The sequence below is a fragment of the Solanum dulcamara genome, chromosome 12 (assembly GCF_947179165.1).
Source record: "Solanum dulcamara chromosome 12, daSolDulc1.2, whole genome shotgun sequence".
Taxonomy (NCBI): Eukaryota; Viridiplantae; Streptophyta; class Magnoliopsida; order Solanales; family Solanaceae; genus Solanum; species Solanum dulcamara.
Window position 1 is genome coordinate 39,250,124 of NC_077248.1, and position 14,925 is coordinate 39,265,048.

Here is a 14,925-nt window from a genome sequence, read left to right on the forward strand (position 1 = left end):
AAATGATGTTGATGTTTAGAAGTTGCATTAGTGCATCCATGGTTGGTTTGGTAGTTATACACTCTCTCTACTCAAGCTAGTCTTTTCACATTCGAGGACGAATGTTCCCAAAGGGGTGATTTGTAACATTCCTCAAAAATGCTCATAAGTGCCTTAAGAATGCCTTGGGAATAGACCATTCGCATAACGCATTTTCCTTATTTTTTGGGAAAACCAAGTCCAGAATGTCTATCAGGGAGTCAAAACCTGCAGGAAAATGGTCTCGATGGATTTTTAGACCTCGTGTATCAAAAGATGAATTTTGACAAAAAATGCAAAAAACAGTAAGGTGCTCGGCAGCTCTGTGTCGCCCACTTGTTCCCATTTAGTATAATTTTTCCCTGAGTCTAAATCTGACAAAGATCTCATTCACTAAAAATTGGCCTATACAGGAGCAACTCCGCATCACGGACCTGGACAAGAAAATTTTGCCCGAATTTAATTTTTAAGCAAGGGAACTTTACTCTTTTTTCTAATTTTTAGTTAATGAACCTGAACGCTTTTAGGGCCTAATTCTACTCTATAAGCAACCCTATACCCTTAATTCCATTCATTCTTCTACAATTCACCTATTTAAATATTTCTCTCTCTACAATAGCTCTCAAGGAATCTATTGAAGACTTCAAAGAAATTCGCTCATGCTCTCCTTCAGAACTCTCAAATTCTTTCAAATCCTTGGTCTTCTCACTCAAGGTATGTGGGTATTAATTCATGGATTCTTTCATCCATGAAACCCAATTAATTTCTCAAGTTTTATATTAAATTTAAGTATGGGATTTTATGGATTTTATGATCTCTACTCCAATTACAAGAATTATGATTCAAATTCTGATTATGAGTTTATTTTAATATAAATTGATAGTTCTTGCATTGAATTGAAGAGTTTTTCATTGAATATTCCTATATTGATCTTTAGAGTTTATGTTATGAATTATGGGTATTTTCAATTATACTTCTAAATGATATTATCTTTATGAATTATGTATGAGCTGATAGAAAGTATATGATCATGTATGTTTTCAAGTCAATTGATCATGCATTCATGGTTTACCTGAATTTTCAAGTATGAATTATGATTATGTATTTCAATTATAATCATAGACTATAAGTATATTTCAAATTATGATTTTTATGCAAATTAAGGAAAAGGTGAGTTAGGGCCCAATATGGTGAGTTAAGGCCTAATAATATGAACTATGTATATATGATTTGTAATGTGGAAGGATAATAACCGCATTGCACTTATGTTATGAAAATAATCTACTTTATGATTTCAAACCTATGATCATGACTATGATATATATATATTATGATTCTCATGCTATGAATATATTCCGTGGGATTTTACTTAGCATCGAATGTGGACTTGAGGAGGGGGATCAAAATATGGGGTCTTTATATAAAGTTTCTTTTCCCAGAACTATGTGCCACCATAAGTATAAAGGGATTAGAGGCGAATACCCAAATCTCTAAGTGGTGAGTACCCAAAATATCATAGCGTAGAGGTGACTACCCGACTCTAAGAACTAGGGGTGAGTACCCGGTTCACATAACCGCTTAATGGATCCACTTAGGCATATAGGAGTCTACCTTGGCAAGTAGTACCCCCCTTTCCTCCAATATTGGGGTAACATTGGCATTGCATAATAGCTCGAATGATCTTATTGTCGGTTATGGTTCCTATCTCACATATATAGTCCTTTTTATGTTTTAAATGACTAATCCTATCTTTTACTTTATATGATACTCTTATGGTTTGTCATGAATTGATCCTTTTTAATACTACTTATGATTTTTACTACTTCTCCTAACATGCTATTTCAAATAGTCATTTGTACAAATATGATTTTCTATGCATTGCATACATACTTAGTACATTTCTACGTATTAATGCATACTTTATCATTATATTATATCATAATATAGAGACGGATGCTTCATCCTCTTCCTATGGCTAGTTGGTGTTTCATTAAAGCTTAGTGTGGTGAGTCCTCATGCTTCGAGGGCAACCCGAGTCATTCTTTCCTTTATCGTTGTTTTAGACTATGGTGATGTTTAAAGACTACTCTATATTGTGTTATTACTTTCTTTGAGGGTGAGTAGTAACATGTCCTAGTCCCCACCTATGTAGTCATGTAGAGACATGTTGGGCATATGTATAAGGAGTCTATGTTGTCATGATTTTCTTTAGATGTGATATATTCTTGGATTTTTATAAGTTTCTGCTTATTGTTCACCTTATGTATGCTTATTATATTCTAAGAGACTTGGTTGGAGTTTCTTCAGGAATCCTAATCACCGTGTCGCTGTTAGGCCCTAGTTTAGGTCATAAAAATAACCGAGTATACCCTAGCAAGGTAGCCTCCCCCTTCTCAATAAGGGTTCTGTCGGATTCCAAGTAATAGCTCGCATGATCTTAGATGTCGGTTAAAGGTCTTATCCTACACAAGTTGAATTCTAAGCTTTGAGTTTATGATGAAGTTTGATGATACGCATTGACCAAAGAGTTTTCATATATTTTCAATTGCTTTTAATCCTTGATCATGTTCATTCTCCTTCAAGAGAGTATGAGCGTGAGAGAGTATGCTCTCAAATTTATTAAGTTGTCAAAGTATGCTCCCTTCAAGATCTCCGACCCAAAAGCTAGGATGAGAAAGTTTATTTCCGATGTCTCAAGCTTGGTGTCCAAGGAGAGCAAAATGGCCATGTTGGTCAAGGAGATGGACATCTCTTGGTTAATGACTTACGCAGAACAAATTGAAGAAGAGAAACTGAAAAATAGATCAAGGGGGTTCAAAAAGGCTAGAGTGGATGGTTGAGGGTTTAACCCTCAAAGGTCTGGTTATGGTAACAATGGAAAAGGCCAAGGTGGGCAACGGTTTGTGGGACAAGGTTCCACCAATACTCCTCCTCCAAGGTTCAAAAAGGACAAGGGTGCTAAACCAATGGTTCTAAGACAGAATGTTGCTGCTCAAACTTTCCTTACTTGCAAGAAGTGTGGAAGGACTCACAAAGGGGAATGCTTAGCCATCTCTAATGCATGCTTTAAGTTTGACAAGCTGGGCCACCATGTAAGGGATTGTAGAGATGGTGGTGGTAGGCCTCAAGGCCAAATTTCTCTTAGTCAACAAGCCCAAAGAGGTGTCCAATGCACCAACTGCTTTTACGCCTTATATGGGAGATGAGAGGTTGAGGATGCACCTAATGTCATTATCAGTATGTTAAAGGTCTTTGTTTTTGATATGTATTCACTATTAGATCTGGGTGACAATTTATCATTTGTTACTCCATTCTTTGCTAATAGGTTTGATGTATCACCCAAAATATTATTAGAGCCCTATTTGGTGTCTATCCCCATTGGTGGATCGGTTATTGCTAGAAAGGTCTGTAAGGGTTGTCCCATGTCTATCTTGCATAAAGTTATTCCTTGTGATCTCATTAATATTGACATGGTAGATTTTGATGTCATTCTTGGGATGGATTAGTTACATACATCTTATGCTTCTATAGATGGTAGGACTCATCGAGTTAATTTCCAATTTCCAAATGAGTTTGTCATTGAATGGAAGGGTCGTGATTCGGTGGTGAAGGATAAGTTCATTTCTTATCTAAAGGCCCGAAAAATGATTTCTAAGGGTTATATTTACCACATTGTGAGGGTTAGGGATGTCGACTCTGAAAGTCCTCCTCTTGAGTCGATTCCCATAGTCAATGACTTCCCTGATGTCTTTCTCGATGACCTTCCCGGTGTCCCCCCAAAAGGGAAGTTGATTTTGGTATTGATCTCCTCCCTGATACCCAACCTATCTTATTCTTCTTTACCGGATGGCCCCAAAAGAATTGAAAGAGTTAAAAAAACAATTAAAGAACTTGTTAGAAAAGGGGTTCATAAGACCAAGTATTTCTCCATGGGGTTCTCTCATATTATTTGTGAGAAAGAAGGACGGTTCGCTTTGAATGTGCATAGACTGCCGGCAATTAAATAAGATAACCATTAAGAACAAGTACTCACTCCCTAGAATAGATGACTTATTTGATCAATTGCAAGGGGCAAGTCACTTCTCCAAGATCGACCTTCAGTCCGGCTATCACCAACTATGGGTAAGGGAGTGTGACATTCCCAAAATGGTTTTCTGAACAAGTTATGGTCACTTCGAGTTTATGGTGATAAGTTTTAAGTTGATGAATGCGCCGGCAGCATTCATGGACTTGATGAATAGGGTATTCAAACCTTACCTTGATACTTTTGTGGTGGTTTTCATTGATGATATTTTGATTTACCCTTGGTGTGAGGAAGAACATAAAAATCAGTTGAGAGTTGTTCTACAAACATTGAGGGATAGGCAATTGTTTGCAAAATTTAGTAAGTGTGAATTTTAGTTAAAGGAGGTGGCATTTCTTGATCACGTAGTGTCCAGTGATGGGATCAAGGTTGATTTTATGAAAATGGAGGCAGTCAAGAATTGGCCTAGACCGTTGTCTCCTTCAGACATTAGGAGCTTCTTGGGTCTAGCCGGGTACTATAGAAGGTTCGTCGAAAGGTTTTCTTCCATCTTATCTCCTATGAAGAAATTGACCCAAAATAAAGCCAAATTTATATGGATGGATGAGTGTGAGAAGAATTTCCAAACCTTGAAAGATTGACTTACCTCCACTCCTATTTTGATTCTACCAAAAGGATTATTGTGATGTATCAAAGATTTGTTTAGGTTGTGTCTTAATGCAAAATGGCAAGGTCATAGCCTATGTTTCTAGACAATTAAAGGTGTATGAGCGAAATTACCCTACCCATGACCTTGAATTAGCGGCCGTTGGTTTTGCTCTAAAGATTTGGAGGCATTACCTCTATAGGGTGCATGTGAATGTGTATACGTATCATAAAAGTCTTTAATATGTGTTCACCCAAAAGGACCTTAATCTAAGGCAAAAGAAGTGTCTAGAACTCCTTAAGAACTATGACATGAGTATAACTATCATCCGGGTAAAGCCAATGTGGTTGTCGATGCACTTAGTAGAGTGTCTATGGGAAGTGTGGCCCATGTGGATGAAGGGAAGAGGGAGTTGGTAAAATATGTTCACCGGTTGTCTAGATTAGGGATGAAGTTGTGTGGTACTAACGATAGTTATATCGTTATTCAAAATGGGTGCGAATACTCTTTGGTGGTGGATGTTAAATCAAAGCAAGATCTTAACCTGATATTTATCAAGTTAAAGAAGTTGGTGAAGGAAACAAATATAGAGGTCTTTTCCCAAGGGGGATATGGGATGCTATACTACCATGGTCGGCTATGTGTTCCTAATGTTGATGGCCTAAGGAGTTTGATCTTGATGGAAGCTCATAATTCTACATACTTCATTCATCCCGGTTCAATGAAAATGTACTGAGACTTAAAACAGTTCTATTGGTGGGGTAGCATGAAGAAGGACATAGCATGGTTCATGTTCAAAGGTCCTAATTGCCAACAAGTGAAGGCCGAACATCAAAGGCCGGGTGGCCTAGCCCAAGACATTGAAATCCCAACTTAGAAGTGGGAAGATGTGAATATGTATTTTGTAGTGGGTTTTCCTCATACCCGGAAGCGTCATGATTCAATTTGGGTAATTGTTGATAGAATGACTAAGTCAGCTCACTTTCTACCGGTTAAGACTTCCTATAATGCCGAAGACTATGCCAACTTGTATATTCGGGAGTTGGTTAGGTTTTATGGTGTGCCGTTATTCATTATTCCAGATTGTGGTACCCAATTCACTTCTCACTTTTGAAGATCGTTCCAAAGGGCCTCGGTACTAAGGTAAAATTGAGCACCGTATTCCATCCTCAAATAAATGGACAAGTCGAAAGGACTATTCAAACACTAGAGGATATGTTAAGAGCTTATGTGTTGGAGTTATAAGGAAATTGGGATAATCTTCTAACTCTCATCGAATTTGCCTATAATAATAGTTACCACTCAAGTATTGAGATGGCACCATTTGAGTCCTTGTATGAGAGACGGTGTAGATCCCCGGTTGGTTGGTTCGAAGTAGGTGAGATGACCTTGTTGGGACCTGATTTGGTACTTGATACTTTAGAGAAGGTGAAGATCAATAGATAAAGGTTGAAAAAGGCTCAAAGTCGTCAAAAGTCCTATTTCGACACTAGAAGAAGGGATTTTAAGTTTAATGTGGAAGATTGGGTGTATCTTAAGGTTTCACCCATGAAGGGTGTGATTTAGTTTGGTAAGAAAGGGAAATTGAGCCTTAGGTATGTAGGGCCTTATACAATCATGAGACGTGTTGTCAAGGTTGCATATGAGTTGTAGTTGCCATTGGAAATGGCTATGGTTCATCTGGTGTTCCATGTGTCTATGTTGAGAAAATGTGTGGGTGATCCTAGTTTCATTTTTCCTTTGAAAGTAGTGAATGTTGAAGAAACCTTGACCTATGAAGAAGTTCCGGTTGAAATTTTGGACCGGCAAGTTAAGAGATTGAGGAACAAAGAAGTTGCATCTATTAAAGTCCTTTGAAGGAATCAACAAATTGAAAGTTCTACATGGGAAACAGAAGCGGATATGATTAAGCGATACCCTCATCTTTTTCCCTCTACCCAAACCTAAGGTATTAAGTTGTCCTTGCTCAATTGCTTGAAATCCTTGCATTTCAACTTTTCTTGTCATATGCTTACAAAATTATGAAATATGTTTCGAACGATGTTTTAAATTGCACTATTGCATTAACAATTCATATGTAGACATCAAATCCTAATAAGGAAGTTATCTTCTTCAAACGCAGCTCCAAAAAAGGGTATTCCGTTAAAAGAAAGTTCATCTCACCAATCATGGAAAGATCTAGATCTATTTGACATCACCCATGACATCACAATCTTTCATTAAATTTTTAGATTTTTCTTTATAATTATTTTAATTATTGTTAGATCCCTCCTTCACATCTATAAATACCCACTTTATTTCATCATTTTGTTCATCAAGCTTTCTCAAGCAACACTTCTCTCTATACACTCATTTACTCATTCTCAAAATATAGTTTTAGTTCTTAGTAGTGTAAAAATAGTATTTTGGTGATTCATATACTCCAGATGGTACACAAAATGCTCTGGCGAGGAAAAAATGCTAGGATTCAAGAGTGTTTATTAAGTCCTTTGATTATAAGTAACGCTTCGGCTTCCAAGTATGTAAGGCTTCAATTAGAGTATTCCTTCCACTCTCATGCCTAAAGTATTTTGATTGTATGATAAATTATGTTAATTTTCTTTAAGTTTTACTCTAAGTTATGTGGGTGTTTATCCATGGATTCTTCCACTCATGTAGCCCAAAACTCTTTCAACTAAATCTCTTGATTTCAAGTAAGATTTTCTTATGGATAATTCTTATTTCTACTTAATAGCATGAATCATGGTTAAACTACTGATTATTAATCTATTTTGATGCAAAATAATTTCATATGTATGAATTGATGGTTTTCAAGTATTTTCTCTATTTAGCTCTTTAAAGGTTCTTGAAATTCATGGTGGGTTGTTTAAAACATAATTTTTAATTGATGAATTTCAAAATATTTATGTATAATTTCATTTACATTCATGTTTGAAAGTTGAAGTGATTTGAACTCACCTAGTTTTATTATATTTTTAATAAAGTTTGACTTGAAAGCTTTGACTTCAAATGAATATTTATGAAAGTAATATATATGATCAAAAGGGAGTCTTATTAAATGAAAGAATGATGAAATGATATGAATGATGGATTCTTTATGCAATAAGGATAATTCTTGCATATTTGAATTACCAAAGGTTTTAATGAGCTATTCTACCGAATATGATGTTTTAAATTCTCAAACTATATGCTATGACTATTTTGAAGTATTAAACTATTCTGTGGGATTGACTTAGCACTGAATGGGTCATTGAGGTGGGATTCGGTAAGAGAATCCTAGTAGTAACCCTTTGTCTCATTAACTATGTGTCAACATAGGAGCCCTTGTAGGCTTAGGCTAATGGATCCAAAAATAGCCCTTAAATTTAAAGTTAAAGAAATGAATGAAGTTGACGGAGTTCTACCCGGAAAGTAGTCTCTCCGACCAACGTAGGGGGTTATATTGGATTTCATGTAATAACTCGCATGGTCTTAATGTCGGTTATGATCATTTTCCCACAAAATAAATATTTTAAAGGATATCTATATATTGATTATGCATGCATTGCATTATGTTTCATATTACATAAATATTTTAATGTTTCTTCAATGTTCATGCATGCTTACATACTTAGTACATTTAAAGTACTAACGCATACTCTTTTGCCTACATGATATCACCATGTAGGGACCGATGCTCCTCCTCATTCTCCTCCATTTGCATAATTGAGATTTCATTTGAAGACTACTTTTGGTGAGTTCCCATATTCTGGGAACAATACTTCTTTATCTTTCTAGCTTATGATATGTTGAGATCTTTAGACGCTTACTATGGAATTTCTTTCTATTATGATTAAGGGTGAGGTTGGGACTTGTCTTATCCCCGTTAAATTTAAAAGTTAGAGGTATTGTTGGACATATGTAAGTTGAATATTTACTATTATAATTTCTGTTTGTTTATTTATTGTCATTACCTACGAAAGGCTAAAAGAATGCTAAGAGGCTTGTTTGAGATACTTTCAGGTTTCTTATTTGCCATGTCACATATAGGCCCTAGGCTTGGGTCGTGACACAACATCTGGTGCTTTCTGAACTTCTTGCCTCTCATACAAGGCATAGAAGCGGTTGGTGCGTTGACCACCTTCTTGAGCTTGTTGTCCATGATCAACTTGGCCTTGACGCCTACTGCCACTACTACCTCCATAATCCCGAGCGTGAGGACTTAGTTTACTGCACTTTAGCATGCATTGTTGCCCGCCAAGCACTCCCCTTTGTGGGTCCTCTCATACTTCTTGCAATCGGGGAAAGCTTGGGCACCAACATTTTCTCTTGGGACTATTGATTAGTACCCTTTTCCTTGTTGAACTTGGGAGGAGGAGTAACAGTGGAACCTTGTCCCACAAACCATTGACCTTTGAGGGTTGAACCCTCCACCATCCACTCTATCCCTATTAAACCCTCTTGATCTCTCCCTCAACTTCTCTTCTTCAATTTTCTCTGCATAATCATTAATCAGGAGATGTCCATCTCCTTGACCAACATGGTTGTCTCTCACTCCTTGGATACCAAGCTTGAGACACCGAAAATGGACTTGCTCATTCTTGCCCAAGGGTCGGAGATCATGAAGGGAGCATATTTTGACAACTTGGTGAATTTGAGGGCATACTCCCTCACACTCATACTACCTTGACGAAGGTTGATGAACTCTTGGATCTTGGTGTCCCTTAGATCCAATGGAAAGAAGAGATCTAGGAAGGCACCTTTGAAGTCTTTCCATCCTATCGGCTCCATCTCTTCATCCCTCTTAACAACCTATTGTTCATACCAAATTCATGCCACACTGTTAATTTGATAGGCCACCAGCTCAGCCTTTTTATTTGAAGGCACACCCATGATAGCCGGAATCTGGTACACCTTATAGATGATCTCTATAGGGTCCTCATCTATTTTAGAACCATCAAACTCGGGTGGATTCATCCTTTGGAAATCCCGAATCCTAGAAGCTGGATTTTGAATTTGAGAAGGAGGAATGCCTTGATTTCATTAGTTGGATATGGATTGAGTCAATAATGTGGTGATATTGGGAAACTCCACATGGGTTACTCCTTTCTCATGATGTGGGGCATCGGGAACCGGAGGAGCTTGGTCCTCATCATCAACCCTTTCTCTTAGAGGTGCTCTTTCTCTAGGCATTTCTAGAGAACATAAAATTATTCTTTAGTTAGAGGAAGACTTAGGACACTCTAGGGAATGACTTGAACTTGAAAGAAATGAAAACTTTCCTAAACATCTCATAGTCTCCTCTTAATAGTTATGGCACACTTCATAACCATGAACAAGACCCTATTTGATATGATATGTTAGACTCTGAGGACCATTTCAAAACCTAGAGCTCTAATACCAATTTTGTCACGATCCAAACCTAGGGCCTAGATGTGACACGGTGAATGAGCCACCCAAAGGTACCTCACCCAAGCCTCTTAGCATTTATTAAGCCTTTTATTGGTAATGATAGTCAAAAGTGGCGAAAATATAAGGGGTAACGGAACTAAGGGATTCCACATATAATAAGAATCAAAGTTATCTTAAACATCAAATATTTTCAACCATACCTTCTACTTTAAGACTTGGCGGGGGCTAAGACATGTCCCTAGCTCACCCTCAATATTTTAGTCAAAATGCCAAAATGTAACTCAAGAGTCTATACATAACATGAGCTAGAAAGATAGAAGTATATCTATTGGATCGTAGGAACTCAGCAATAATAGTAGCCTTCAATGATCAAACTTAGCCATGGAAAGGAGAGTGTGGAGCGACACCGGTTCTTACATGGTGATATCATGTAGGCAAGAGTATGCGTTACTATTTTGAATATACTAAGTATGTGAGCATACTATACAATGAAGTATGTAAGAGGCATTTATAAGCAATATGCATAGTTGAATGTATGCATGAGAAATCGTCATATGAAACCTTAAAACATTCATTTTGTGGGAAGATGACTGTTACCGACATTTAAGACCATGTGAGCTATTACATGAAATCCAACATAACCCCCTATGTTGGCACAGGGAGACTACTTGTCAGGTAGAACTCCATCAACTTTAATCATTTCTTTAACTTTAACTTTAATGGCTAATCGTGGATTCACTAGCATAACTAGATGAAAAGGGCCCGTATGTATACGCATAGTTAATGCAACATGAGACTTTACTTTAAGGACCCTTAGGTCGAGTCCCCATATACATACTACATTAGGTGCTAGGTCAATCCCATGGAATACATTTAGATATCATCATCACATATACATTGTATGACTTAATCATCAAATCATCATTCGGTGGAATAGCTCATTAAAATATTTCATTTGAATCAACGTGAGAATTGTCCTTTCACATTGAAATCTTGCTTTGGCTAAGAATCCCTTTCATCATTCAATCATTTAATCATAAGACTCCCTTATCATAAATATTTGCTTCATAAACTTTCATTTAGAGTCAAGCTTTCATTTCAACTTTACTTCATCATAAGGAAAACTAGGTGGGTTCATTTCATAAAACATTCAAGTGCATTTAAACAATACTTGCATGCATGAGAGTGATGGAAATGCCTCAAATTATACATTTTAAAACAACCCACCATATACACTTAAAACCTTTTTCAAGTCTTCATATAAGCACTTTAACAAATTATTCATTTCATGCAATTGAGAGTCAATATATATAAATATACGTAAATAAACTTAAAATATATCATAATCTATGCATCTTGAGTTATAATGTAAAAGCCCATGAGAATTCATCATTTGAAAATTGAAATATAAAGTAGGAAATTATTTGGGCTCCAAGGGTGGAAGAACCCATGGATGAAGCCCACATGCATTGGGTAAACAAAATCCCTAATGAAGACTTGAGGAGGAAATGAGACTTGGAATGCCTTGAGTAGAAACCCTAGCTTGCCTTGAAGTTCTTGGGAGAGTTTGAGAAGAGAAGATTCGTAAGTCTTGAGCCTAAGTGTGTAGAATGAGGTCTTGGAAGGGTTTAGGGGCTTTAGATGGGTGAATTATACCCTCAAAATGACACCACTTGGAATTAAAATGCAGGAAAAGACTAAACTGCCTCTTTTAAAATCTGACTAGAATTGGCTTCACGGAGACCCTTCACAGTCCATGGTTCTCACCACGGGCCCATAGTGGAGCCCGTGGTAAGGGAATTGAAAAATATTTTGGAAAGGGTATGCAGGGTAGTCTTTGAAGTTTCATCACGAAACATATTCACGGTCCGTGAAGGTCACGACGGGCCGTGAAAGATGACCGTGGTGCAAGTCCTACATAAGGCCTGTAGAGTGACCACCACAGGGACACACCACAGTCCATGGAGGATTCCACGCTCTGTGGAGGTCGTCTATGGACCTTGCCTTGGGAAATTCCCTGAGAGTCTTGGGGAGAGGTCACCACGGAGGTCTTCATAGTCCATGATTCTCACCACAGTCCGTGCTCCTCATCGTGGTCCCTTCCCTACAAGTCTAAGTCTCTAAATCTCTACCACTGTTGATCGCAATGGTCCATGACTCTTACCATGGCCTGTGATGGATTCTGTGGTTAGCTCCTAGTGCCAATTTTCTACACTTCTGAGAATTTATTCTTTGATCCTTGGTTTTGGACCTTCCACATTTTTCATGGTCTTACCCGTCATGTCACCACAGACTGTGGTCCCTTCTGTCAAAGACCTCCTTTGTTCAGCCTTGGCCAAGTCCAATTTCACGGACCACTCCATGGCCCATGAAGCTCTTCACGAACTATGAAGATGGTCCATCCAGGAGGCCGCTTAGTTATTTTTAAAAGGTTGTGTTGGTCTTTTCCTATTATTAGTATACTTGGACATTTTTGGGGATTAATTCTTAGCCTATAAATAATTTCTAACACTCCTAAACCCTCATTCTTCCAAATCATAAGATTAAACCTCTCAAGTTTCTTCCAATTTCTCTCCAAGGCAAGAACTAGGGCAAAATTTTCAAGCTTCCATTAGAAGAGTTTAATTCAATATTTCTAAGTTTAGATATGTAGGAATTCATCCATGGATCCTTATTCCATCCTTGGAGTCCCAAAGATTCCTCAATTCTCCTTTCATAAATCCCTTCTAAATTCTAGTTTTGATTGAATTCTATATGGGTCATCTCAATTATGATTTATCTCAATTACAATGGTTCATTCATGCATGCTTTCAACTCAATTACATGTTTTCAACATATGTTTCAATGACTCATGCATTAAGCTATCAATTTCAAGTATGATTTATGAATTTATGATCATGAAGTTTATGAATTCTCATGTATGATTTATGAAAGTTATGTTTTATGATTCAACTATGAATTAAGTATAAAACCATGAATTGTGAAAGGTTTTCTCACAATATGCAAATTATGATGATTTAAATGCTTAGAAATGTAAGTATCCACAATTTCAAGTTATGATCATCATTTTCAAAGAGCTATTCTTATATTATATTTTTATGATATTGGATTAGTTGATTTAACTTTCCTAATGAATATGTTTTATGTATTCCATGGTATTAATTTAGCACGAGCAATCTTTATGATGGGGATCCACGAGTGAACCCTCGTAGAAACCATTAGTTCCTAAACTACGTGCCATCGTAGGTTTTGCCTTTATGGCTTAGCTAGTGGATCTACATATAGCTCATGTTTATGATACGGAGTCTACCTTGGCAAGTAGACTCTCTTTTGTAGGTGTGGGAGTTGCATCGAATTTCAAATTATAGCTCATATGGTCTTACATGTTGGTTAAGGTTAATATCTCACGTATGTATATGTTATGTTCTATACGTACTTATGACAATGTTTTATGATGCATTGACCATATGTTTACGATCTTCAAATATTTCCAAGTTTTATTCATGTTTTCAAGCTATTGGTCATGTATCCTATGCTCATATTGAATATGTCATATTATCATTGTTCATGCATGTTTCTCACAGGCTTAGTGCATTCCATATACTAACGCATACCTTTTACCTACATTATAGCATAATGTAGGATCTGACGATCACACTCATCCTGCAGTTCGTGGCTGGAGTTGGGTTATTGCTATCACTACTTGATTGGTGAGTCCTCATTATCCGAGGGAACAACCAACATGAGTTTACTCTCTTTCACCATGACTTTTATCTTTTACATTGAGTGAGTTAGGAGCTTGTTTTATGCCCCCATTTAGCTTAGTAGAAGCATGTTAGCTATTATGGAGTCTGTCATCTTCTTTCCTTGGGAGTTTGAGTTTTACTCCTCTTTTATCGAGGCATTTATGATCAGACCATTATTCCGCATCTATGTTTTACGTTATTGCTTTAATTACCTTATGTATGCTCATGTATGATATGCTAAGAGGCTTGGATGAGGTCCTTCGGGATTCTAATCTCTGTGTCATATCTAGGGCCTAGCTTGGGTCGTGACATTTAGTATCATTCTATGCCATCTGGTTAGCTTGGGGTCTCTCGGAACTCTAGGTTCCATCTCTCGACTAGGGGGTAGTCTCGGGTCGTGTCATTCCCACACATAAAGGGTAGCCTTAAATATATTATTCTCTCTAAAATATTGAAAGAAGAATTCAAGATTTGAATAAGAACTACAAAAAATATGTTCTTGAACCTTGAGATAGGTGTTCTTGAAAACCCTACGATTGTAGTGTTATCTTGTTAAAAATCGTATTTAATGAATAGGAATGCTTTAAAAAGCTTAGAAATACATGAGATGAACTTACCTTAGTATTGGAGGTTGAAAAGAGGAAAGAGAACTAGTCTAGAGTTTGAAATAATGAAAATTTATTGAATTTTATCTGCTCTATCTGCATTGGATATGCACATATTGAGGCAAAATGCATGTCAAATATTGGGCTGGAATGTGGTCAAAATATGCTTAATATGTGGTCGCATATCGATAGAGTCCACTTACACTGTGATCTTTTTTAGTAAAACAATCATATATCCTTGTAAAGTACAAATAGCAATCTGTTTGGCGCATTGGAAAGTAGACTCGAAGTCCTTTAATTTAACATATAGTGTGCATCACGTAACTCTTCATATTCTAGGAGATATGCTTGTTTGAAGTTGAACGTTGTGCGAGCTTATACGAATACTTAATCAATGCAGAAGCCTGACGGACGATGTTAGAATTCCTATTGTTTACAAAGTTACTTATGATCGTGAAATTATTCAGGATTAGTAAATTACTTCGCAAGAAATTT